The sequence below is a fragment of the Cryptomeria japonica genome, unplaced genomic scaffold, assembly GCF_030272615.1.
Source record: "Cryptomeria japonica unplaced genomic scaffold, Sugi_1.0 HiC_scaffold_161, whole genome shotgun sequence".
NCBI lineage: Eukaryota > Viridiplantae > Streptophyta > Pinopsida > Cupressales > Cupressaceae > Cryptomeria > Cryptomeria japonica.
In genome coordinates this window covers 90,001-115,000 of record NW_026728983.1, presented here as the reverse complement: position 1 = coordinate 115,000, position 25,000 = coordinate 90,001, and the positions used below count along the sequence as shown (strand labels likewise).

Genomic DNA, 25,000 nt, shown 5'->3' with positions numbered 1-25,000 from the left:
CCGCCTCGACCAGCCTGAACAATTCCCCTCTCGAAGGAAGGCCTCGGCCTTAATCGTCCACGACAAACAGCTCGACGAGGCATGAAGCACCCACGGGAGCCGGAGCATGACGATGCAGAGTCTCGGTTCACAGGAGCCTGGGAAGAACATCCCGTACGGAACCCTTTACCCGAAAACATCCGAACCGCACATGCTCGCGACAGTCCTGCCGTTAGAGAATGCACCGTGCACGCGACCGAGTAAGGCCACTCAGAGACATCCATTTCCCAGGTATATGCCCCCTACGCACTTTTGGTGGCGCAACTCGCACGAACAGTCCCACCTCGACCCCGTAAACAAGCTTTTTTGCCTCGAAGAGTTCGTCGGAGACGAAGAAGCAACCTTCAGTGCAAACGTAGCACTCTTTTGTGCAACCGCCCAAACAACGCCCCCTCTACCCTCTGTCGAAACACTCGGCATTGCTGCTCCCTAAGGTGAGCTTCTCCTCATAGGCAATTCCGCTCTTATCCGGTCACGTTTGTGTGCCCGAATTTCGCAAGGCAACCTCCATGGGACATGGAAAAGACTCGAGAAGAGAGCTCGCTCACGGGAGAGAGAAGCCAAGGAGACCACGAGAGTGCTGAGAGTGGGACAGCGCTGAATAGGCGGGAGAAGCCTGCGCGTATAAACGGAGATATATATCCAATTGCAACGAAGGAACGTGCCAAAGATCGAGAACAATGGCAGAAATGCTAGTAACGTGCACTTCGGGACCAACGCATCACCGGAAGACAACCGCCAAACATCGAAAGAGTCGCGATGCTCCGCAACCTACGTGCAAAGCGGTCGCACACCGGGTAAGGGAGTGAGAGCCCCAAACATAGCTGGGCGAGGCGCTCACTCCGCTCTTTAATATCTCGTTAATACCGCCAAGGAAATGGCACAAGCACACACACACAAGCATCCTCGGAAGAGGACAGTTCGAGTGACAGGTCAAATCCAAGAGTTCCGAAGACTACCTCCAGGAACAATCGGGAACAAGACCGATTACAAGTCGTCGAGTCTGTTACTGGGCGAACACGAGATGCGCACAGGAAATCGATCAGCCCTCACAATGGCCCAAGGCCAGAGATCGGACTGCTACGATTTACCCCAACAATCATCGTGCCACTCTTCGCAGAGAGGTGATAGACGCCAACGAGCCCGCGCATAGCAATCGAGGTGTAAAAAGGGCGTTGAAGGCAGGAAGCCTGGACGAAAGAGGCTACGAGGTCACCTCGAAGCGGTCTAAGAATCGGGCGCACTTGGGGCGACTACCAGTGCCAACCCCTTATCCCGCGGTGCGTCCGACACACAGAAATTTCCAAGGCGGCCAAGGAGCCTCCCCGCATAGCAATCGGGGTGTGAGGTTACGGATGCAGCATTGATAGCAATCGAGGTGTGAGGCGAAGGATGCAGAAGTGAGAGCCGAGGGATGTAGCAGAGATAGCAATCGGGGTGTGTGATGCAGAAGAGATAGCAATCGAGGTGTGCGGTGGGAAGGGCCCAGCAGCCAGAATGCATGAAGCGACGGATGAAGCAGTGATGACAACCGGGCTGTGAGGAGAGGAGGGATGCAGCCAAGAAAGCAATCAGGGCTCGAGGCAAGGGATGCATCAAGGATAGCAATCATGTTGTGAGGCGAGATTCCAAAGGCTAAACGTGAGAGGCTGCAGGGTCGACTCAGAGAGGTCTATGCATGTGAGAGGCTGAAAGCAAGGTCGACTCGGAGCGGTCTATGCATCGGGCGCGCTTGGGGCGACTACCAGTGCCAACCCCTTATCCCGCGACGCGTCCGACAAAGAGAACGTTCCAAGGCGGCAGAGGAGGTTACCAGCCGAAGGATGCAGTAGCAATAACAGGTATAGTTCCGCGGCGGCCGAGAAGACTCACCGCATAGGAATCGGGATGCGAGGCGAGGGATGCGGCGGGAAGGCCCCGACGGCTAAACGGAAGAGGCTGCAGGGCCGCCTCGGAATGGTCCAAGCATCGGATGCGATTGGGACGACTACCAGTGCCAACCCCTTATCCCGCGATGCGTCCGATACACAGATAGTTCCAAGGCGGCCGAGGAGCCTCACCGCATATCAATCGGGGTGCGAGGCGAGGGATGGGGCGGGAAGGCCCCAACGGCTAGACGGAAGAGGCTTCAGGGCCACCTCGGAATGGTCCAAGCATCGGACGCGCTTGGGGCGACTGCCAGTGCCAACCCCTTATCCCGCGATGCGTCCGATACACAGATGGTTCCAAGGCGGCCGAGGAGCCTCACCGCATAGCAATCGGGGGTGCGAGGCGAGGGATGGGGCGGGAAGGCCCCAACGGCTAGACGGAAGAGGCTTCAGGGCCGCCTAGGAATGGTCCAAGCATCGGACACGCTTGGGGCGACTACCAGTGACAGCCCCCTATCCCGCGATGCGTCCGATACGAAGATGGTTCCAAGGCGGCCGAGGAGCCTCACCGCATAGCAATCGGGGTGCGAGGTGGGGGATGCGGCGAGATGGCCCCAACGGCTAGACGGAAGAGGCCACAGGGCCGCGTCGGAATAGTCCAAGCATCGGACGCGCTTGGGGCGACTACCAGTGACAACCCCTTATCCCGCGATGCGTCCGATACGAAGATAGTTCCAAGGCGGCCGAGGAGCCTCACCGCATAGCAATCGGGGTGCGAGGTGGGGGATGCGGCGAGATGGCCCCAACGGCTAGACGGAAGAGGCTGCAGGGCCGCCTCGGAATAGTCCAAGCATCGGACGCGCTTGGGGCCACTACCAGTGACAACCCCTTATCCCGCAATGCGTCCGATACGAAGATAGTTCCAAGGCGGCCGAAGAGCCTCACCGCATAGCAATCGGGGTGCGAGGTGGGGGATGCGGCGAGATGGCCCCAACGGCTAGACGGAAGAGGCCACAGGGCCGCCTCGGAATAGTCCAAGCATCGGACGCGCTTGGGGCGACTACCAGTGACAACCCCTTATCCCGCGATGCGTCCGATACGAAGATAGTTCCCAGGCGGCCGAGGAGCCTCACCGCATAGCAATCGGGGTGCGAGGCGAGGGATGCGGCGAGATGGCCCCAAAGGCTAGACGGAAGAGGCTGCAGGGCTGCCTCGGAATAGTCCAAGCATCGGACGCGCTTGGGGCGACTACCACTGCCAACCCCTTATCCCGCGATGCGTTCGATACACAGATAGTTCCGAGGCGGCCGAGGAGGTGGGGGATGCAGCGAGATGGCCCCAACGGCTAGACGGAAGAGGCTGCAGGGCCGCCTCGGAATAGTCCAAGCATCGGACGCGCTTGGGGCGACTACCAGTGACAACCCCTTATCCCGCGATGCGTCCGATACACAGATAGTTCCGAGGCGGCCAAGGAGCCTCACCGCATAGCAATCGTGGTGCGAGGTGGGGGATGCGGCGAGATGGCCCCAACGGCTAGACGGAAGAGGCTGCAGGGCCGCCTCGGAATGGTCCAAGCATCGGATGCGCTTGGGGCGACTACCACTGCCAACCCCTTATCCCGCGATGCGTCCGATACACAGATAGTTCCAAGGCGGCCGAGGAGCCTCACAGCATAGCAATCAGGGTGCGAGGCGAGGGATGCGGCGAGAAAGCCCCAACGGCTAGAGGGAAGAGGCTTCAGGTCCGCCTCGGAATGGTCCAAGCATCGGACGCGCTTGGGGCGACTACCAGTGACAACCCCTTATCCCGCGACGCGTCCGATACACAGATAGTTCCAAGGCGGCCGAGGAGCCTCACCGCATAGCAATCGGGGTGCGAGGCGAGGGATGCGGCGAGAAGGACCCAACGGCTACACGGAAGAGGCTTCGGGGCCGCCTCGGAATGGTCCAAGCATCGGACGCGCTTGGGGCGACTACCAGTGACAACCCCTTATCCCGCGACGCGTCCGATACACAGATAGTTCCAAGGCGGCCGAGGAGCCTCACCGCATAGCAATCGGGGTGCGAGGCGAGGGATGCGGCGAGAAGGACCCAACGGCTACACGGAAGAGGCTTCGGGGCCGCCTCGGAATGGTCCAAGCATCGGACGCGCTTGGGGCGACTACCAGTGACAACCCCTTATCCCGCGACGCGTCCGATACACAGATAGTTCCAAGGCGGCCGAGGAGCCTCACCGCATAGCAATCGGGGTGCGAGGCGAGGGATGCGGCGAGAAGGACCCAACGGCTAGACGGAAGAGGCTTCGGGTCCGCCTCGGAATGGTCCAAGCATCGGACGCGCTTGGGGCGACTACCAGTGACAACCCCTTATCCCGCGACGCGTCCGATACACAGATAGTTCCAAGGCGGCCGAGGAGCCTCACCGCATAGCAATCGGGGTGCGAGGCGAGGGATGCGGCGAGAAGGACCCAACGGCTAGACGGAAGAGGCTTCGGGTCCGCCTCGGAATGGTCCAAGCATCGGACGCGCTTGGGGCGACTACCAGTGACAACCCCTTATCCCGCGACGCGTCCGATACACAGATAGTTCCAAGGCGGCCGAGGAGCCTCACCGCATAGCAATCGGGGTGCGAGGCGAGGGATGCGGCGAGAAGGACCCAACGGCTAGACGGAAGAGGCTTCGGGTCCGCCTCGGAATGGTCCAAGCATCGGACGCGCTTGGGGCGACTACCAGTGACAACCCCTTATCCCGCGACGCGTCCGATACACAGATAGTTCCGAGGCGGCCGAGGAGCCTCACCGCATAGCAATCGGGGTGCGAGGCGAAGGATGCGGCGAGAAGGACCCAACGGCTAGACGGAAGAGGCTTCGGGTCCGCCTCGGAATGGTCTAAGCATCGGACGCGCTTGGGGCGACTACCAGTGACAACCCCTTATCCCGCGACGCGTCCGATACACAGATAGTTCCAAGGCGGCCGAGGAGCCTCACCGCATAGCAATCGGGGTGCGAGGCGAGGGATGCGGCGAGAAGGACCCAACGGCTAGACGGAAGAGGCTTCAGGGCCGCCTCGGAATGGTCCAAGCATCGAACGCGCTTGGGGCGACTACCAGTGACAACCCCTTATCCCGCGACGCGTCCGATACACAGATAGTTCCGAGGCGGCCGAGGAGCCTCACCGCATAGCAATCGGGGTGCGAGGCGAGGGATGCGGCGAGAAGGACCCAACGGCTAGACGGAAGAGGCTTCAGGGCCGCCTCGGAATGGTCCAAGCATCGGACGCGCTTGGGGCGACTACCAGTGACAACCCCTTATCCCGCGACGCGTCCGATACACAGATAGTTCCGAGGCGGCCGAGGAGCCTCACCGCATAGCAATCGGGGTGCGAGGCGAGGGATGCGGCGAGAAGGACCCAACGGCTAGACGGAAGAGGCTTCAGGGCCGCCTCGGAATGGTCCAAGCATCGGACGCGCTTGGGGCGACTACCAATGACAACCCCTTATCCCGCGACGCGTCCGATACACAGATAGTTCCGAGGCGGCCGAGGAGCCTCACCGCATAGCAATCGGGGTGCGAGGCGAGGGATGCGGCGAGAAGGACCCAACGGCTAGACGGAAGAGGCTTCAGGGCCGCCTCGGAATGGTCCAAGCATCGGACGCGCTTGGGGCGACTACCAGTGACAACCCCTTATCCCGCGACGCGTCCGATACACAGATAGTTCCGAGGCGGCCGAGGAGCCTCACCGCATAGCAATCGGGGTGCGAGGCGAGGGATGCGGCGAGAAGGACCCAACGGCTAGACGGAAGAGGCTTCAGGGCCGCCTCGGAATGGTCCAAGCATCGGACGCGCTTGGGGCGACTACCGTTGCCAACCCCTTATCCCGCGATGCGTCTGATACACAGATAGTTCCGAGGCGGCCGAGGAGCCTCACCGCATAGCAATCGGGTTGCGAGGCAGATTATTGGGAAGGGAACCCCCTGGGATGCGGCTCAAGCAGTGCCCAAAGGGACTGGAATGCGGAATCACATCGAGAGACCCAAATGCTATACGAGGGCTCAAATCGAATTATCGATTTGGCCACGACATGGACGCATCGGAACGACTACCTTTGCCGAACCACTCGCAATTGCATCCATACCGAAACCAATAGACATTTCCGTTAGAGCCCTCGCATAGCATTCGGGAATCTCGCATGCCCCTCTAAATCGACCAATGCTGGCGCTCAATGAAAATCCGAGCGCTACCACCGTTCGAGCGCCAGCATTGGTCGAGTTAGAGGGGCACGGGGGAGAATGCTCCAGTCAACACCTCCCCTATATAAGTTATTTGTCCGATTCTCGCACAACCGTAGTCTGCCTCGTCGAATCAAACAACGGTCCCAGATTCCGACTTCCGTTCCGTAGAGACCCAAAAGCTAGATGGAGGCTCGCAAGAAAGAGAGTCGGCGCATAGCAATCGGGTTTCTCGAACGTTTAGGGACCGAGCTCACTTGCGGATAGGGCAAAATCCGCCAAGCAACCCAAAAGCTAGACGGGGGCTCGAATCGAATCGCCTAGGCGGCCACAACAACGACGTGTTGGATCGACTACCAGTGCCAAACCATTCAGCAAGACTAGTCTGTGTCGAGGCCGGATAGAGATTCTCAGAGAGCGCCCGCATAGCATTTAGGAGACCTGCCGCGTCCCTCACACTCGACAAATGGTGGTGCACGTTTATAAATCCGAGCGATCCCAACCCTTTCAAGCACCAACATCGGTCGAGATAGAGGGGCACGGAGGGGGCTGCGTGAGACAACACAGTCCCCTATATAAGTTATTTGTCCGATTCTCACACATCCGAAGAATGGTCATCAAATCGGACAACAGCCCAAACTTCCGACTTCCGTCCCAGAAAGCCCAAGAGCTATCTAAAACGTTCATGGCCGGAACTCGATCGCGGCTATACCAGTCCGCCAAGCAACCCAAAAGCTAGACTGGAGCTCTAGTCGAATCACCTCTGTGGCCATTGCAAGGACGTGTTGGAGCGACTACCATTGCCGAACCATTCCGCAGGTCGAGTCCATACCAAGGCCGCATAGAGATTCACGATGAGCTCCTGCATAGCAATCAGGAGACTTGCCGTGTCCATCACAATCGATAAATCCTGGTGCAAGATTTTTGCATCCGAGCGCTCCAACCAGTCGAGCACCAGCATCAATCGACATAAACGGGCACGGGGGGAGGATGCTCGAGAACACTACCTCCCCTATATAAGTTATTTGTCCGATTCTCAAGCAGCCGAAGTCTGGTCATCGAATCGGGTCAAAGACCACAACTTCCGACTTTACCCACAATGCAAGTCATCGAATCGAACATCGGCCCCCGAGTCGGACTCCATGCGTATGTCAGGTCATCGGACCCAAATTCCGCCTTCCTGCGCATGGCGGGCCATCAATATCAACTCGGTCATCGGACCCAAACTCCGCCTTTTTGCGTATGGCACGCCTTCAAATCGGTCATCGGACCCAAATTCCGCCTTCCTGTGCATGGCGGGCCATCAACATCAACTCGGTCATCGGACCCAAATTCCGCCTTTCTGCGCATGGCACGCCATCAACTCGGTCATCGGACCCAAATTCCGCCTTCCTGCGCATGGCAGGTCATCGGACACAAATTCAGACCTCGCCAATATGCCTACGTATCGAATCGGTCATCGGACCCAACTTCCGACTTCATCCATACTGTAGGGTCTTTGAGGTTGGCGCGGTGCGCTCAACCCAGGGAGTCGACCCATCGAAGCATACACCTCCCCTATATAAGCTATTTGTCCGATTCCCACACCTGTGTAGTTTGCACCTCTGACCAGGACATCGACCCCAACTTCCGAACTCGACTGCAACGACGGCACCAGCGCCTTGGTGCGCACCTTGCGACGCACAGTCCCAACATTCGCCTTCCTGCACATGGCAGGTCATCGGACCCAAATTCCGACCTCGCGAGTATGCCTACATATCGAATCGGTCATCGGACCCAACTTCCGACTTCATCCATACCGTAGGGTCTTTGAGGTTGGCGCGGTGCGCTCAACCCGGGGAGTCGACCCAACGAAGCATACACCTCCCCTATATAAGCTATTTGTCCGATTCCCACACCTGTGTAGTTTGCACCTCCGATCAAGACATCGACCCCAACTTCCGAACTCGCCTCCAACGACCGAACCAGCGCCTTGGTGCGCACCTTGCAACGCACAGTGCCAACATTCGCCTTCCTGCACGTGGCAGGTCATCGGACCCAAATTCCGACCTCGCGAGTATGCCTACATATCGAATCGGTCATCGGACCCAACTTCCGACTTCATCCATACCGTAGGGTCTTTGAGGTTGGCGCGGTGCGCTCAACCCGGGGAGTCGACCCAACGAAGCATACACCTCCCCTATATAAGCTATTTGTCCGATTCCCACACCTGTGTAGCTTGCACCTCCGATCAGGACATCGACCCCAACTTCCGAACTCGACTAAAAAGACCGCACCAGCGCCTTGGTGTGCACCTTGCAACGCACAGTGTCAACATTCGCCTTCCTGCACATGGCAGGTCATCGGACCCAAATTCCGACCTCATGAGCATACCTACTAATCGAATTGGTCATCGGACCCAACTTCCGACTTCATCCATACCGTAGGGTCTTTGAGGTTGGCGCGGTGCGCTCAACCTGGGGAGTCGACCCATCGAAGCATACACCTCCCCTATATAAGCTATTTGTCCGATTCCGACACCTGTGTAGTTTGCACCTCCGCTCAGGACATCGACCCCAACTTCCGAACTCGCCTGCAACGACCGAACCAGCGCCTTGGTGCGCACCAAAAGTGCGCACTTTTGGAGGGCACTTTTGTGCGCTCCAAAGGTGCGCACTTTTGGAGGGCACTTTTCTGCGCTCCAAAGGTGCGCACTTTTGGAGGGCACTTTTTGGAGGGCACTTTTCTGCGCTCCAAAGGTGCGCACTTTTGGAGGGCACTTTTTGGAGGGCACTTTTCTGCGCTCCAAAGGTGCGCACTTTTGGAGGGCACTTTTTGGAGGGCACTTTTCTGCGCTCCAAAGGTGCGCACTTTTGGAGGGCACTTTTTGGAGGGCACTTTTCTGCGCTCCAAAGGTGCGCACTTTTGGAGGGCACTTTTTGGAGGGCACTTTTCTGCGCTCCAAAGGTGCGCACTTTTGGAGGGCACTTTTCTGCGCTCCAAAGGTGCGCACTTTTGGAGGGCACTTTTTGGAGGGCACTTTTCTGCGCTCCAAAGGTGCGCACTTTTGGAGGGCACTTTTTGGAGGGCACTTTTCTGCGCTCCAAAGGTGCGCACTTTTGGAGGGCACTTTTTGGAGGGCACTTTTCTGCGCTCCAAAGGTGCGCACTTTTGGAGGGCACTTTTGTGCACTCCAAAGGTGCGCACTTTTGGAGGGCACTTTTCCTGTGCTCCAAAGGTGCACACCTAGGTGAGCACCTTCGACCACACCTTGTAGCACACCAAACTCTGACTTTCGACTTCATCCGCAATGCAGGGTCTTTGAGGTTGGCGCAATGCGCACAACCAGGGGAGTCGACCCATCAAACCCAACACCTCCCCTATATAAGCTATTTGTCTGATTCTCATACATGCGTAGCCTGCAGGAGCAATTAGGACATCGACCCCAACTTTCGGCTTCTAAACAAAAACAAGGTCTTTGAGGTTGGTGTAATGCGAACAACTAGGGGAGTCAACCCATCAAACCCAACACCTCCCCTATATAAGCTATTTGTCTGATTCTCATACATGTGTAGTCTACAGGAGCAATTAGGACATCGACCCCAACTTTTGACTTCTTAACGAAAACAAGGTCTTTGAGGTTGACGTAATGCGCACAACCAGGGGAGTCGACCCATCAAACCCAACACCTCCCCTATATAAGCTATTTGTCCGATTCTCATACATGTGTAGCCTGCAGGAGCCATTAGGACATTGACCCCAACTTTTGACTTCTTAACGAAAACAAGGTCTTTGAGGTTGGCGTAATGCGCACAACCAAGGGAGTTGACCCATCAAACCCAACACCTCCCCTATATAAGCTATTTGTCTGATTCTCATACATGTGTAGCCTGCAACAACGATTAGGACATCCACCCCAACTTCTGAATTCGTCTGCGTTGACCGCACCAAAGGTGCACGCCTTGGTGCTCACCAAAATCCGACTTCCGACTTCTTCTGCTATGCGGGGTCTTTGAGGTTGGCGCAGTGCGCACAACCAGGGGAGTCAACCCACCGAATGCAACACCTCCCCTATATAAGCTATTTGTCTGATTCTCATACATGCGTAGACTGCAGCAATGATTAGGACATCCACCCCAACTTTTGACTTCTTAAACAAGACAGGGTCTTTGAAGTTGGTGCAGTGCACACAACCAGGGGAGTCGACCCATCAAACGCAACACCTCCCCTATATAAAGCTATTTGTCCGATTCTCATACGTGTAGTCTGCAGCAGCGATTAGGACATCGACCCCAACTTCCGAATTCGTTTGCATTGACCGCACCAAAGGTGCACGCCTTGGTGTGCACCCTGGAGTGCACTTTGGTGCTCACCTCGGTGCACACTTTGGTGTGCACCTCGGTGTGCACCAAAGGTGCGCACCTTGGAGCGCACCAAAGGTGTACACTTTGGAGCGCACCACATAGGGTCTTTGAGAGGTTGGCGCAGTGCGCACACCAAGGTGGGTGTTGAGGTGCGTGCCGAGGTGGGTGGGTGCTAGGGTGCGCTCCATGGTGGGTGCCAGGGTGGGTGCGTGCTAGGGTGGATTCCAAAGAGGGTCATAGGGTGGGTGCCAAGGTGGGTTGGTGATATAGTGGGTTCAAAGGTGGGTACTAGGGTGGGTTCCAAGGTGGGTCACAAGTTGGGTGCCAGGATGCGTGGGTGTTAGGTTGGGTGCCAAGGTGGGCTCCTGCGTGGGTGGGTGCTAGGGTGGGTTTCAAGGTGGACGCGAGGGCGGGTGCCAAGGTGGGTAACAAGTTGGGTGTTAGGATGGGTGAGTGCTAGAGTGGGTGCCAAGGTGGGTGGGTGCTAAGGTGGATGCCAAGGTGGTTCACAGGGTGGGTGGGTTCTAGGGTGAGTTCCAAGGTGGGTCACAGGTTCAGTGCTAGGGTGGGTGTCAAGGCGGGTGTCGAGGTGCCTGGGTGCTAGGGTGTGGATGCCAATGTGGGTCATAGGGTGGGTACTAGGGTGGGCTGCAATGTGGGTGCCAAGGTGGGTAACATGCTCGGTGGGTTCTAAATTGGGTGCCAGGGTGGGTGTGCACCCACCTTGCCCGAGGTGGGTGCCAAGGTGCCAGTGTGGGTGGGTGCTAAGGTGGATGCCAAGGTGGGTGAGAAGGTGGGTGATAGGTTGAGTGGTAGGATGGGTGGGTGCCAAGATGGGTCACAGGGTGGGTGCAAGGGTGGGTAGGTGCTAGGGTTGGTGTCAGGGTGGGTGGGTGCTAGGTTGGGTTCCAAGGTGGGTGCGAGGGTGAGTGTCAAGGTGGGTCACAGGTTAGGTGCTAGGATGGGTGAGTGCTAGGGTGCAAAGGTGCCAGGGTGGGTGCTAGGATGGGTCGATGCTAGGGTGAGTGGCAAGGTGGGTCCACAAGTGTCAAGGTGGGTGCCGAGGTGGGTGCCAAGTCGGCGACTGCTATGGTGGATGCCAAGGTGGGTCACGGGGTGGGTGCCAAGTTGCTAGGTTGGGTTCCAAGGTGGGTGCCAACGTGGGTGCTAGGGTGCGTGGGTTAAAGGGTGTGTCACAACGTGGGTGCCAGGATGGGTGCGCACCCACACTGGCCAAGACGGGTGCGGGTGCAAGGTTGGGTTCCAAGCCCGGTCACAGGCTGGGTGCTAGGATGGGTGGGTGCCAAGGTGGGCACCAGGGTGGGTGCACCCACCCTGGCCAAGGTGGGTCACGGGGTGGGTCCTAGGGTGGGTAACGGGGTGGGTACTAAGGTGCGTGCCAAGGTGGGTCATAGGGTGGGTGCCAAGGTGGGCACCAGGGTGGGTGTGCACCAACCCTAGCCAGGGTAGGTCACGGGGTGGTTGTCGGGGTGGGCGTCAAGGAGCCAAGGTGGGTGGCAAGTAGCCAAGTTGCGTGCCAAGGTGGGTGTCGGGGTGGGTGCCAAGGATCCAAGGTGGGTGCCAAGGAACCAAGGTGGGTGTCTGGGTGGGTGCCGAGGTGGGAGCCAGGGTGGGTCCCAAGGTGAGTGCAAAGGTGGGTGCCAGGGTCAAGGTGAGTGCCAATGTGGGTTCCAAGGTGCCAGGGTCAGGGTGAGTGCCAATGTGGGTTCAAAGGTGCTAAGTTGGGTGCGAGGTTGGGTGCGAGGGTGGGTGGGTGCCAAGGTGTGCTAGGTGGAAGCCCGGGTGGGTCGGCATCCCATGGGTGTCGAGTTGGGTGCCTGATGGGTGCTTCTTGTCAAGTTTTAGTCGTCGGGACTCATTTCGAGCCTTAGAGGTCGTTTCTTGTCCGGTTGCCCTGTCTTCGACCTGGGAACCCAATTTTGGTCCTCGGGTCCCATTTTTTTTTGTCTCGCATCCCACTTTTGGCCTGTGGCCTTTTCGGGGTCGATTCTCGTTTTGGGCATCAGAGCATGTTTCTTCTCCTAAAACCCAATATTTGTTTATTAAGTCTCGGAACACATTTTTGTTCTCGTGGACCCATCATGGGTCTTGGAACGCATTTGTGGTCCTTGGGTCCCATTTTGCATCCCGAAACTTGTGTTTTGGTGCTTGATCCCTATTTTGGGTGCCCACCTTGCACCAAGTGCGCACCCGGGGCAAACCGAGCGCCTTGGTGCACCGGGGCAAGATCGAGCGTGCACCCGAGGCGCCCCGAACATGCACCAAGGTGCACTCGGCCCACATGTGAGCGCAGGTCGTTGCGCCCGAGGTGGTGTGTGGGCACCGCGTTGCAGACGGGACACTGCACGCACACGACGCCCCCTCCAGGTGCACGCACGTAGGCCGGGCCGGGTGCACACCCGACGCCCTAGCAAGGTGCGCGCACCCGGGCAGGGCTCACACTTGGCGAACGGGGCGCACTTCGCGAGGGAGGGTGTGCACCTCGACGGGGGTGGGTGGCCGGGGTGGATTCGCACGTGGGTCGCGGTTTGCTAAGTACACACTGCGACAAGCTCATAACGGGTGCGATCATACCAGCGTTAGTGCACCGGATCCCATCAGAACTCCGCAGTTAAGCGCGCTTGGGCCGGAGTAGTACTGGGATGGGTGACCTCCCGGGAAGTCCCGGTGTTGCACCCTTTTTTAGTTTTTCGCCGGGCGTCGCAATGCTATTTGAATAAACCTTTTGCCCGTTTGCGTTCTCGTCGGGGCCGGGCCGGGCCGGGGTGCGCTGCCCGCACTACCGCGCGCGCGGGGGCGACACCGAGCGCGCACCCGAGGCGCCCCGAGCACACAGGCCACGGTGCAACCCGGGCGTTGTGCGCGCACCCCGGTGCGCCCGAGGTGCTGCGCGCGCACCCAGGTGAAATCGGTGTGCACCTCGGCCAGTGCGCGCTCGGTCGAGTCGCGCACGTTGGCCAAGGTGCACGGTGATGTTTCTTACTCTAAGGTTCCGCACCAGACGCCCGGGACAGGTGAGCGAAGCTGGGCGGGGCCGGGTGCGCGGCCGGGGCAGGTGCACGCAGCTGGAGAGAGCTTTGGAGCACACTTCGGAGCGCACCAATGATGCGCTCCATTCAAAAGTTTCCTGAAAAGGCAAAAAAAGTTGAGATTATAGAATTTCCCACTTGAGAGATTGTAAAAAAAAAAAATTTAAAATGAAGGAAACGCGGGTGCCAAGGTGTGCGCAGCCCAGCCAAGGTGTGCGCACCAAGGCGCCCACCCTGGCGAAGGTGCACGCAAGGTGCGCACCCGAGGCAAACCGGACAATTAACCCAACTTTCGACTTCGCGCGCACCTTGGAGCGCACTTCGGAGCGCTCCTTGGTGCGCACCAATCTTGGGCACCTCGGAGTGCACCATGGCGCCCACCAAGGTGCGCACCCGGGGCAAACCGAGCTCCGACTTCGTGCGCACCTTGGAGCGCACGAAAGGTGCGCACCATGGCGCCCACCAAGGTGCGCAGCCCAGCCAAGGCGTGCGCATCAAGGTGCGCACCCTGGCGAAGGTGCGCACCCGGGGCAAACCGAGCTCCGACTTCGTGCGCACCTTGGAGCGCACAAAAGGTGCGCAACCCAGCCAAGGTGTGCGCACCCCGGTCAAACCGAGCTCCGAATCGTGCGCACCAGAGGTGCACGCCATCGTGCGCACCTTGGAGCACACTTCGGAGCCCTCCTTGGTGCGCGCCGATGTTGCGCACCTCGGAGCGCACCCGGGGAAAACAATGCAATTAACCCGACTTTCGACTTCGTGGGCACCTCGGAGCGCTCTCGGGTTCGCACCTCGGAGCACACCGAGGTGCGCACCTTTGATGCGCTGCCTTCACCAATTTCCAGAAAAGGCAAGAAAACATTGAGAAGGTGTGCGCACCGAGGTGCCCACCCTGGCGAAGGTGCACGCGAGGTGCGCACCCGGGGCAAACCGGGCTCCGACTTCGTGCACGCCGCACCTTGGAGCACACTTCAGAGCGCTCCTTGGTGCGCACCAGGGCGCGCAACCCAGCCGAGGTGCCCACCCCGGCGAAGGTGCACGCGAGGTGCGCACCCGGGGCAAACCGGGCTCCGACTTCGTGCACGCCATGGTGCCCACCGCGGCGAAGGTGCACGCGAGGTGCGCACCCGGGGCAAACCGGGCTCCGACTTCGTGCACGCCGCACCTTGGAGCACACTTCGGAGCGCTCCTTGGTGCGCACCATGGTGCCCACCAGGGCGCGCAACCCCGCCGAAGGTGCACGCGAGGTGCGCACCCGGGGCAAACCGGGCTCCGACTTCGTGCACGCCGCACCTTGGAGCACACTTCGGAGCGCTCCTTGGTGCGCACCATGGTGCCCACCAGGGCGCGCAACCCCGCCGAAGGTGCACGCGAGGTGCGCACCCGGGGCAAACCGGGCTCCGACTTCGTGCACGCCATGGTGCGCACCGCGGCGAAGGTGCGCACCCGGGGCAAACCGGGCTCCGACTTCGTGCACGCCGCACCTTGGAGCACACTTCGGAGCGCTCCTTGGTGCGCACCAGGGCGCGCAACCCAGCCGAGGTGCCCACCCCGGCGAAGGTGCACGCGAGGTGCGTACCCGGGGCAAACCGGGCTCCGACTTCGTGCACGCCGCACCTTGGAGCACACTTCGGAGCGCTCCTTGGTGCGCACCATGGTGCCCACCAGGCCGCGCAACCCAGCCAAGGTGTGCGCACCAAGGTGCACGCGAGGTGCGCACCCGGGGCAAACCGGGGTCCGACTTCGTGCACGCCGCACCTTGGAGCACACATCGGGGCGCTCCCGGGTTCGCACCGGCGTTGCGCACCGTGGTGGGCACCTCGGAGCACACCAAGGTGGGCAGCGAGGTGCGCACCTTTGATGCGATGCCTTCACTAATTTCCATAAAAGGCAAAAAAAAAACGAGATTTTAAAATTTCCGTTTTGAAAGATAGTGAGAAAAAGGGAATGCTGGTGCCATCTTGAGCCCGCCCTGGTGCGCAGCCCAGCCAAGGTGTGCGCACCAAGGTGCCCACCCTGGCGAAGGTGCGCGCCCGGGCAATTAACCCAACTTCCAACTTCGCGCGCGCCAGGGTGGGAGCGCACCCAACAACCGGGCCTGGGAAGAGCCAATGCGAGAAACCCCACCAAACGCTCTGACAAAAAAAGAGGGGGCGCTCCAGTAACCCCGCTTCGGAGCGCACCCTGGGCAAACCCAGCCAAGGTGCCCACCCCGGCCAAGGTGCAGGCGAGGTGCGCACCCGGGGCAAACCGGGCTCCGACAACGTGCACGCCGCACCTTGGAGCACACTTCGTAGCGCTCCCGGGTGCGCACCTCAGAGCACACCAAGGTGGGCAGCGAGGTGCGCACCTTTGATGCGCTGCCTTCACTAATTTCCAGAAAAGGCAAAAAAAAAAGGAGATTTTAAAATTTCCGTTTTGAAAGATAGTGAAAAAAACGGAACGCGCGTGCCATCTTGAGCCCGCCCTGGTGCGCAGCCCAGGTAAGGTGCCCACCCTGGCAAAGGTGCGCACCCGGGCAATTAACCCTACTTCCGACTTCGTGCGCGCCAGGGTGGCAACCGGGCCTCGGAAGAGCCAATGCGAGAAACCCCACCAAACGCTCCGACAAAAAAAGAGGCGGCGCTCCAATAACCCCGCTTCGGAGCGCAGCCGGGGCAAACCCAGCCAAGGTGCCCACCCCGACGAAGGTGCACGCGAGGTGCGCACCCGGGGCAAACCGGGCTCCGACAACGTGCACGCAGCACCTTGGAGCACACTTCGAAGCACTCCCGGGTGCCCACCGGCGTTGCGCACCGTGGTGGGCAGCGAGGTGCGCACCTTTGATGCGCTGCCTTCACTAATTTCCAGAAAAAGGCAAAAAAAAATGAGATTTTAAAATTTCCGTTTTGAAAGATAGTGAAAAAAAAGGAACGCGGGTGCCATCTTGAGCCCGCCCTGGTGCGCAGCCCAGGCAAGGCATGCGCACCAAGGTGCCCACCCGAGGTGCACACCCGGGGCAAACCGGGCTCCGACTTCGTGCAGGCCGCACCTTGGAGCACACTTCGGAGCGCTCCTTGGTGCGCACCATGGTGCCCACCAGGGCGCGCAACCCAGCCAAGGTCTGCACACTAAGGTGCCCACCCCGGCGAAGGTGCACGCGAGGTGCGCACCCGGGGCAAACCGGGCTCCGACTTCGTGCACGCCATGGTGCCCACCGCGGCGAAGGTGCACGCGAGGTGCGCACCCGGGGCAAACCGGGCTCCGACTTCGTGCACGCCGCACCTTGGAGCACACTTCGGAGCGCTCCTTGGTGCGCACCATGGTGCCCACCAGGGCGCGCAACCCAGCCAAGGTGTGCGCACCAAGGTGCACGCGAGGTGCGCACCCGGGGCAAACCGGGGTCCGACTTCGTGCACGCCGCACCTTGGAGCACACATCGGAGCGCTCCCAGGTTCGCACCAGCGTTGCGCACCTTTGATGCGCTGCCTTCACTAATTTCCAGAAAAGGCAAAAAAAAACGATATTTTAAAATTTCCGTTCTGAAAGATAGTGAAAAAAACGGAACGCGGGTGCCATCTTGAGCCCTTCCTGGTGCGCAGCCCAGGCAAGTTGTGCGCACCAAGGTGCCCACCCTGGCGGAGGTGCGCGCCCGGGGCAAACCGGGCTCCGACTTCGTGCACTGCATGGTGCCCACCAAGGCGCGCAACCCAGCCAAGGTGCCCACCGCAGCGAAGGTGCACGCGAGGTGCACACCCGGGGCAAACCGGGCTCCGACTTCGTGCACGCCGCACCTTGGAGCACACTTCAGAGCGCTCCTTGGTGCGCACCAGGGCGCGCAACCCAGCCGAGGTGCCCACCCCGGCGAAGGTGCACGCGAGGTGCGCACCCGGGGCAAACCGGGCTCCGACTTCGTGCACGCCATGGTGCCCACCGCGGCGAAGGTGCGCACCCGGGGCAAACCGGGCTCCGACTTCGTGCACGCCGCACCTTGGAGCACACTTCGGAGCGCTCCTTGGTGCGCACCATGGTGCCCACCAGGCCGCGCAACCCAGCCAAGGTGTGCGCACCAAGGTGCACGCGAGGTGCGCACCCGGGGCAAACCGGGGTCCGACTTCGTGCACGCCGCACCTTGGAGCACACATCGGGGCGCTCCCGGGTTCGCACCGGCGTTGCGCACCGTGGTGGGCACCTCGGAGCACACCAAGGTGGGCAGCGAGGTGCGCACCTTTGATGCGATGCCTTCACTAATTTCCATAAAAGGCAAAAAAAAAACGAGATTTTAAAATTTCCGTTTTGAAAGATAGTGAGAAAAAGGGAATGCTGGTGCCATCTTGAGCCCGCCCTGGTGCGCAGCCCAGCCAAGGTTTGCGCACCAAGGTGCCCACCCTGGCGAAGGTGCGCGCCCGGGCAATTAACCCAACTTCCAACTTCGCGCGCGCCAGGGTGGGAGCGCACCCAACAACCGGGCCTGGGAAGAGCCAATGCGAGAAACCCCACCAAACTCTCTGACAAAAAAAGAGGGGGCGCTCCAGTAACCCCGCTTCGGAGCGCACCCTGGGCAAACCCAGCCAAGGTGCCCACCCCGGCCAAGGTGCAGGCGAGGTGCGCACCCGGGGCAAACCGGGCTCCGACAACGTGCACGCCGCACCTTGGAGCACACTTCGTAGCGCTCCCGGGTGCGCACCTCAGAGCACACCAAGGTGGGCAGCGAGGTGCGCACCTTTGATGCGCTGCCTTCACTAATTTCCAGAAAAGGCAAAAAAAAAAGGAGATTTTAAAATTTCCGTTTTGAAAGATAGTGAAAAAAACGGAACGCGCGTGCCATCTTGAGCCCGCCCTGGTGCGCAGCCCAGGTAAGGTGCCACCCTGGCAAAGGTGCGCACCCGGGCAATTAACCCTACTTCCGACTTCGTGCGCGCCAGGGTGGCAACCGGGCCTCGGAAGAGCCAATGCGAGAAACCCCACCAAACGCTCCGACAAAAAAAGAGGCGGCGCTCCAATAACCCCGCTTCGGAGCGCAGCCGGGGCAAACCAAGCCAAGGTGCCCACCCCGACGAAGGTGCACGCGAGGTGCGCACCCGGGGCAAACCGGGCTCCGACAACGTGCACGCAGCACCTTGGAGCACACTTCGAAGCACTCCCGGGTGCCCACCGGCGTTGCGCACCGTGGTGGGCAGCGAGGTGCGCACCTTTGATGCGCTGCCTTCACTAATTTCCAGAAAAAGGCAAAAAAAAATGAGATTTTAAAATTTCCGTTTTGAAAGATAGTGAAAAAAAAGGAACGCGGGTGCCATCTTGAGCCCGCCCTGGTGCGCAGCCCAGGCAAGGCATGCGCACCAAGGTGCCCACCCGAGGTGCACACCCGGGGCAAACCGGGCTCCGACTTCGTGCAGGCCGCACCTTGGAGCACACTTCGGAGCGCTCCTTGGTGCGCACCATGGTGCCCACCAGGGCGCACCCGAGGCAAACCGGGCTCCGACTTCGTGCACGCCGCACCTTGGAGCACACATCGGAGCGCTCCCAGGTTCGCACCAGCGTTGCGCACCTTTGATGCGCTGCCTTCACTAATTTCCAGAAAAGGCAAAAAAAAACGATATTTTAAAATTTCCGTTCTGAAAGATAGTGAAAAAAACGGAACGCGGGTGCCATCTTGAGCCCTTCCTGATGCGCAGCCCAGGCAAGTTGTGCGCACCAAGGTGCCCACCCTGGCGGAGGTGCGCGCCCGGGGCAAACCGGGCTCCGACTTCGTGCACTGCATGGTGCCCACCAAGGCGCGCAACCCAGCCAAGGTGCCCACCGCAGCGAAGGTGCACGCGAGGTGCGCACCCGAGGTGCACACCCGGGGCAAACCGGGCTCCGACTTCGTGCACGCCGCACCTTGGAGCACACTTCAGAGCGCTCCTTGGTACGCACCAGGGCGCGCAACCCAGCCAAGGTGCTCACCCCGGCGAAGGTGCACGCGAGGTGCGCACCCGGGGCAAACCGGGCTCGGACTTCGTGCACGCCGCACCTTGGAGCACACATCGGAGCGCTCCCGGGTTCGCACCAGCATTGCGCACCTTTGATGCGCTGCCTTCACTAATTTCCAGAAAAGGCAAAAAAAAGAAAAAAATGAGATTTTAAAATTTCCGTTTTGAAAGATAGTGAAAAAAACGGAACGCGGGTGCCATCTTGAGCCCGCCCTGGTGTGCAGCCCAGGCAAGTTGTGCGCACCAAGGCACCCACCCTGGCCAAGGTGGGTCACGGGGTGGGTCCTAGGGTGGGTAACGGGGTGGGTACTAAGGTGCGTGCCAAGGTGGGTCATAGGGTGGGTGCCAAGGTGGGCACCAGGGTGGGTGTGCACCAACCCTAGCCAGGGTAGGTCACGGGGTGGTTGTCGGGGTGGGCGTCAAGGAGCCAAGGTGGGTGGCAAGTAGCCAAGTTGCGTGCCAAGGTGGGTGTCGGGGTGGGTGCCAAGGATCCAAGGTGGGTGCCAAGGAACCAAGGTGGGTGTCTGGGTGGGTGCCGAGGTGGGAGCCAGGGTGGGTCCCAAGGTGAGTGCAAAGGTGGGTGCCAGGGTCAAGGTGAGTGCCAATGTGGGTTCCAAGGTGCCAGGGTCAGGGTGAGTGCCAATGTGGGTTCAAAGGTGCTAAGTTGGGTGCGAGGTTGGGTGCGAGGGTGGGTGGGTGCCAAGGTGTGCTAGGTGGAAGCCCGGGTGGGTCGGCATCCCATGGGTGTCGAGTTGGGTGCCTGATGGGTGCTTCTTGTCAAGTTTTAGTCGTCGGGACTCATTTCGAGCCTTAGAGGTCGTTTCTTGTCCGGTTGCCCTGTCTTCGACCTGGGAACCCAATTTTGGTCCTCGGGTCCCATTTTTTTTTGTCTCGCATCCCACTTTTGGCCTGTGGCCTTTTCGGGGTCGATTCTCGTTTTGGGCATCAGAGCATGTTTCTTCTCCTAAAACCCAATATTTGTTTATTAAGTCTCGGAACACATTTTTGTTCTCGTGGACCCATCATGGGTCTTGGAACGCATTTGTGGTCCTTGGGTCCCATTTTGCATCCCGAAACTTGTGTTTTGGTGCTTGATCCCTATTTTGGGTGCCCACCTTGCACCAAGTGCGCACCCGGGGCAAACCGAGCGCCTTGGTGCACCGGGGCAAGATCGAGCGTGCACCCGAGGCGCCCCGAACATGCACCAAGGTGCACTCGGCCCACATGTGAGCGCAGGTCGTTGCGCCCGAGGTGGTGTGTGGGCACCGCGTTGCAGACGGGACACTGCACGCACACGACGCCCCCTCCAGGTGCACGCACGTAGGCCGGGCCGGGTGCACACCCGACGCCCTAGCAAGGTGCGCGCACCCGGGCAGGGCTCACACTTGGCGAACGGGGCGCACTTCGCGAGGGAGGGTGTGCACCTCGACGGGGGTGGGTGGCCGGGGTGGATTCGCACGTGGGTCGCGGTTTGCTAAGTACACACTGCGACAAGCTCATAACGGGTGCGATCATACCAGCGTTAGTGCACCGGATCCCATCAGAACTCCGCAGTTAAGCGCGCTTGGGCCGGAGTAGTACTGGGATGGGTGACCTCCCGGGAAGTCCCGGTGTTGCACCCTTTTTTAGTTTTTCGCCGGGCGTCGCAATGCTATTTGAATAAACCTTTTGCCCGTTTGCGTTCTCGTCGGGGCCGGGCCGGGCCGGGGTGCGCTGCCCGCACTACCGCGCGCGCGGGGGCGACACCGAGCGCGCACCCGAGGCGCCCCGAGCACACAGGCCACGGTGCAACCCGGGCGTTGTGCGCGCACCCCGGTGCGCCCGAGGTGCTGCGCGCGCACCCAGGTGAAATCGGTGTGCACCTCGGCCAGTGCGCGCTCGGTCGAGTCGCGCACGTTGGCCAAGGTGCACGGTGATGTTTCTTACTCTAAGGTTCCGCACCAGACGCCCGGGACAGGTGAGCGAAGCTGGGCGGGGCCGGGTGCGCGGCCGGGGCAGGTGCACGCAGCTGGAGAGAGCTTTGGAGCACACTTCGGAGCGCACCAATGATGCGCTCCATTCAAAAGTTTCCTGAAAAGGCAAAAAAAGTTGAGATTATAGAATTTCCCACTTGAGAGATTGTAAAAAAAAAAAATTTAAAATGAAGGAAACGCGGGTGCCAAGGTGTGCGCAGCCCAGCCAAGGTGTGCGCACCAAGGCGCCCACCCTGGCGAAGGTGCACGCAAGGTGCGCACCCGAGGCAAACCGGACAATTAACCCAACTTTCGACTTCGCGCGCACCTTGGAGCGCACTTCGGAGCGCTCCTTGGTGCGCACCAATCTTGGGCACCTCGGAGTGCACCATGGCGCCCACCAAGGTGCGCACCCGGGGCAAACCGAGCTCCGACTTCGTGCGCACCTTGGAGCGCACGAAAGGTGCGCACCATGGCGCCCACCAAGGTGCGCAGCCCAGCCAAGGCGTGCGCATCAAGGTGCGCACCCTGGCGAAGGTGCGCACCCGGGGCAAACCGAGCTCCGACTTCGTGCGCACCTTGGAGCGCACAAAAGGTGCGCAACCCAGCCAAGGTGTGCGCACCCCGGTCAAACCGAGCTCCGAATCGTGCGCACCAGAGGTGCACGCCATCGTGCGCACCTTGGAGCACACTTCGGAGCCCTCCTTGGTGCGCGCCGATGTTGCGCACCTCGGAGCGCACCCGGGGAAAACAATGCAATTAACCCGACTTTCGACTTCGTGGGCACCTCGGAGCGCTCTCGGGTTCGCACCTCGGAGCACACCGAGGTGCGCACCTTTGATGCGCTGCCTTCACCAATTTCCAGAAAAGGCAAGAAAACATTGAGAAGGTGTGCGCACCGAGGTGCCCACCCTGGCGAAGGTGCACGCGAGGTGCGCACCCGGGGCAAACCGGGCTCCGACTTCGTGCACGCCGCACCTTGGAGCACACTTCGGAGCGCTCCTTGGTGCGCACCAGGGCGCGCAACCCAGCCGAGGTGCCCACCCCGGCGAAGGTGCACGCGAGGTGCGCACCCGGGGCAAACCGGGCTCCGACTTCGTGCACGCCATGGTGCCCACCGCGGCGAAGGTGCACGCGAGGTGCGCACCCGGGGCAAACCGGGCTCCGACTTCGTGCACGCCGCACCTTGGAGCACACTTCGGAGCGCTCCTTGGTGCGCACCATGGTGCCCACCAGGGCGCGCAACCCCGCCGAAGGTGCACGCGAGGTGCGCACCCGGGGCAAACCGGGCTCCGACTTCGTGCACGCCGCACCTTGGAGCACACTTCGGAGCGCTCCTTGGTGCGCACCATGGTGCCCACCAGGGCGCGCAACCCCGCCGAAGGTGCACGCGAGGTGCGCACCCGGGGCAAACCGGGCTCCGACTTCGTGCACGCCATGGTGCGCACCGCGGCGAAGGTGCGCACCCGGGGCAAACCGGGCTCCGACTTCGTGCACGCCGCACCTTGGAGCACACTTCGGAGCGCTCCTTGGTGCGCACCAGGGCGCGCAACCCAGCCGAGGTGCCCACCCCGGCGAAGGTGCACGCGAGGTGCGTACCCGGGGCAAACCGGGCTCCGACTTCGTGCACGCCGCACCTTGGAGCACACTTCGGAGCGCTCCTTGGTGCGCACCATGGTGCCCACCAGGCCGCGCAACCCAGCCAAGGTGTGCGCACCAAGGTGCACGCGAGGTGCGCACCCGGGGCAAACCGGGGTCCGACTTCGTGCACGCCGCACCTTGGAGCACACATCGGGGCGCTCCCGGGTTCGCACCGGCGTTGCGCACCGTGGTGGGCACCTCGGAGCACACCAAGGTGGGCAGCGAGGTGCGCACCTTTGATGCGATGCCTTCACTAATTTCCATAAAAGGCAAAAAAAAAACGAGATTTTAAAATTTCCGTTTTGAAAGATAGTGAGAAAAAGGGAATGCTGGTGCCATCTTGAGCCCGCCCTGGTGCGCAGCCCAGCCAAGGTGTGCGCACCAAGGTGCCCACCCTGGCGAAGGTGCGCGCCCGGGCAATTAACCCAACTTCCAACTTCGCGCGCGCCAGGGTGGGAGCGCACCCAACAACCGGGCCTGGGAAGAGCCAATGCGAGAAACCCCACCAAACGCTCTGACAAAAAAAGAGGGGGCGCTCCAGTAACCCCGCTTCGGAGCGCACCCTGGGCAAACCCAGCCAAGGTGCCCACCCCGGCCAAGGTGCAGGCGAGGTGCGCACCCGGGGCAAACCGGGCTCCGACAACGTGCACGCCGCACCTTGGAGCACACTTCGTAGCGCTCCCGGGTGCGCACCTCAGAGCACACCAAGGTGGGCAGCGAGGTGCGCACCTTTGATGCGCTGCCTTCACTAATTTCCAGAAAAGGCAAAAAAAAAAGGAGATTTTAAAATTTCCGTTTTGAAAGATAGTGAAAAAAACGGAACGCGCGTGCCATCTTGAGCCCGCCCTGGTGCGCAGCCCAGGTAAGGTGCCCACCCTGGCAAAGGTGCGCACCCGGGCAATTAACCCTACTTCCGACTTCGTGCGCGCCAGGGTGGCAACCGGGCCTCGGAAGAGCCAATGCGAGAAACCCCACCAAACGCTCCGACAAAAAAAGAGGCGGCGCTCCAATAACCCCGCTTCGGAGCGCAGCCGGGGCAAACCCAGCCAAGGTGCCCACCCCGACGAAGGTGCACGCGAGGTGCGCACCCGGGGCAAACCGGGCTCCGACAACGTGCACGCAGCACCTTGGAGCACACTTCGAAGCACTCCCGGGTGCCCACCGGCGTTGCGCACCGTGGTGGGCAGCGAGGTGCGCACCTTTGATGCGCTGCCTTCACTAATTTCCAGAAAAAGGCAAAAAAAAATGAGATTTTAAAATTTCCGTTTTGAAAGATAGTGAAAAAAAAGGAACGCGGGTGCCATCTTGAGCCCGCCCTGGTGCGCAGCCCAGGCAAGGCATGCGCACCAAGGTGCCCACCCGAGGTGCACACCCGGGGCAAACCGGGCTCCGACTTCGTGCAGGCCGCACCTTGGAGCACACTTCGGAGCGCTCCTTGGTGCGCACCATGGTGCCCACCAGGGCGCGCAACCCAGCCAAGGTCTGCACACCAAGGTGCCCACCCCGGCGAAGGTGCACGCGAGGTGCGCACCCGGGGCAAACCGGGCTCCGACTTCGTGCACGCCATGGTGCCCACCGCGGCGAAGGTGCACGCGAGGTGCGCACCCGGGGCAAACCGGGCTCCGACTTCGTGCACGCCGCACCTTGGAGCACACTTCGGAGCGCTCCTTGGTGCGCACCATGGTGCCCACCAGGGCGCGCAACCCAGCCAAGGTGTGCGCACCAAGGTGCACGCGAGGTGCGCACCCGGGGCAAACCGGGGTCCGACTTCGTGCACGCCGCACCTTGGAGCACACATCGGAGCGCTCCCAGGTTCGCACCAGCGTTGCGCACCTTTGATGCGCTGCCTTCACTAATTTCCAGAAAAGGCAAAAAAAAACGAGATTTTAAAATTTCCGTTCTGAAAGATAGTGAAAAAAACGGAACGCGG

The 25,000-nt window shown here is 60.6% G+C and overlaps 2 non-coding genes across 2 annotated transcripts; both read left to right on the top strand.

Annotated features, from left to right (window-relative positions):
• Positions 1–13,057: 13,057 nt before the first annotated feature.
• On the top strand, positions 13,058–13,176 carry LOC131866978 (5S ribosomal RNA). Its single transcript, XR_009365576.1, has one exon. It is a non-coding gene; the product is annotated as a 5S ribosomal RNA (ribosomal RNA).
• A 7,804-nt stretch (positions 13,177–20,980) lies between these two features.
• Positions 20,981–21,099, top strand: LOC131866977 (5S ribosomal RNA). Its single transcript, XR_009365575.1, has one exon. It is a non-coding gene; the product is annotated as a 5S ribosomal RNA (ribosomal RNA).
• The last annotated feature ends 3,901 nt before the right edge of the window (positions 21,100–25,000 follow it).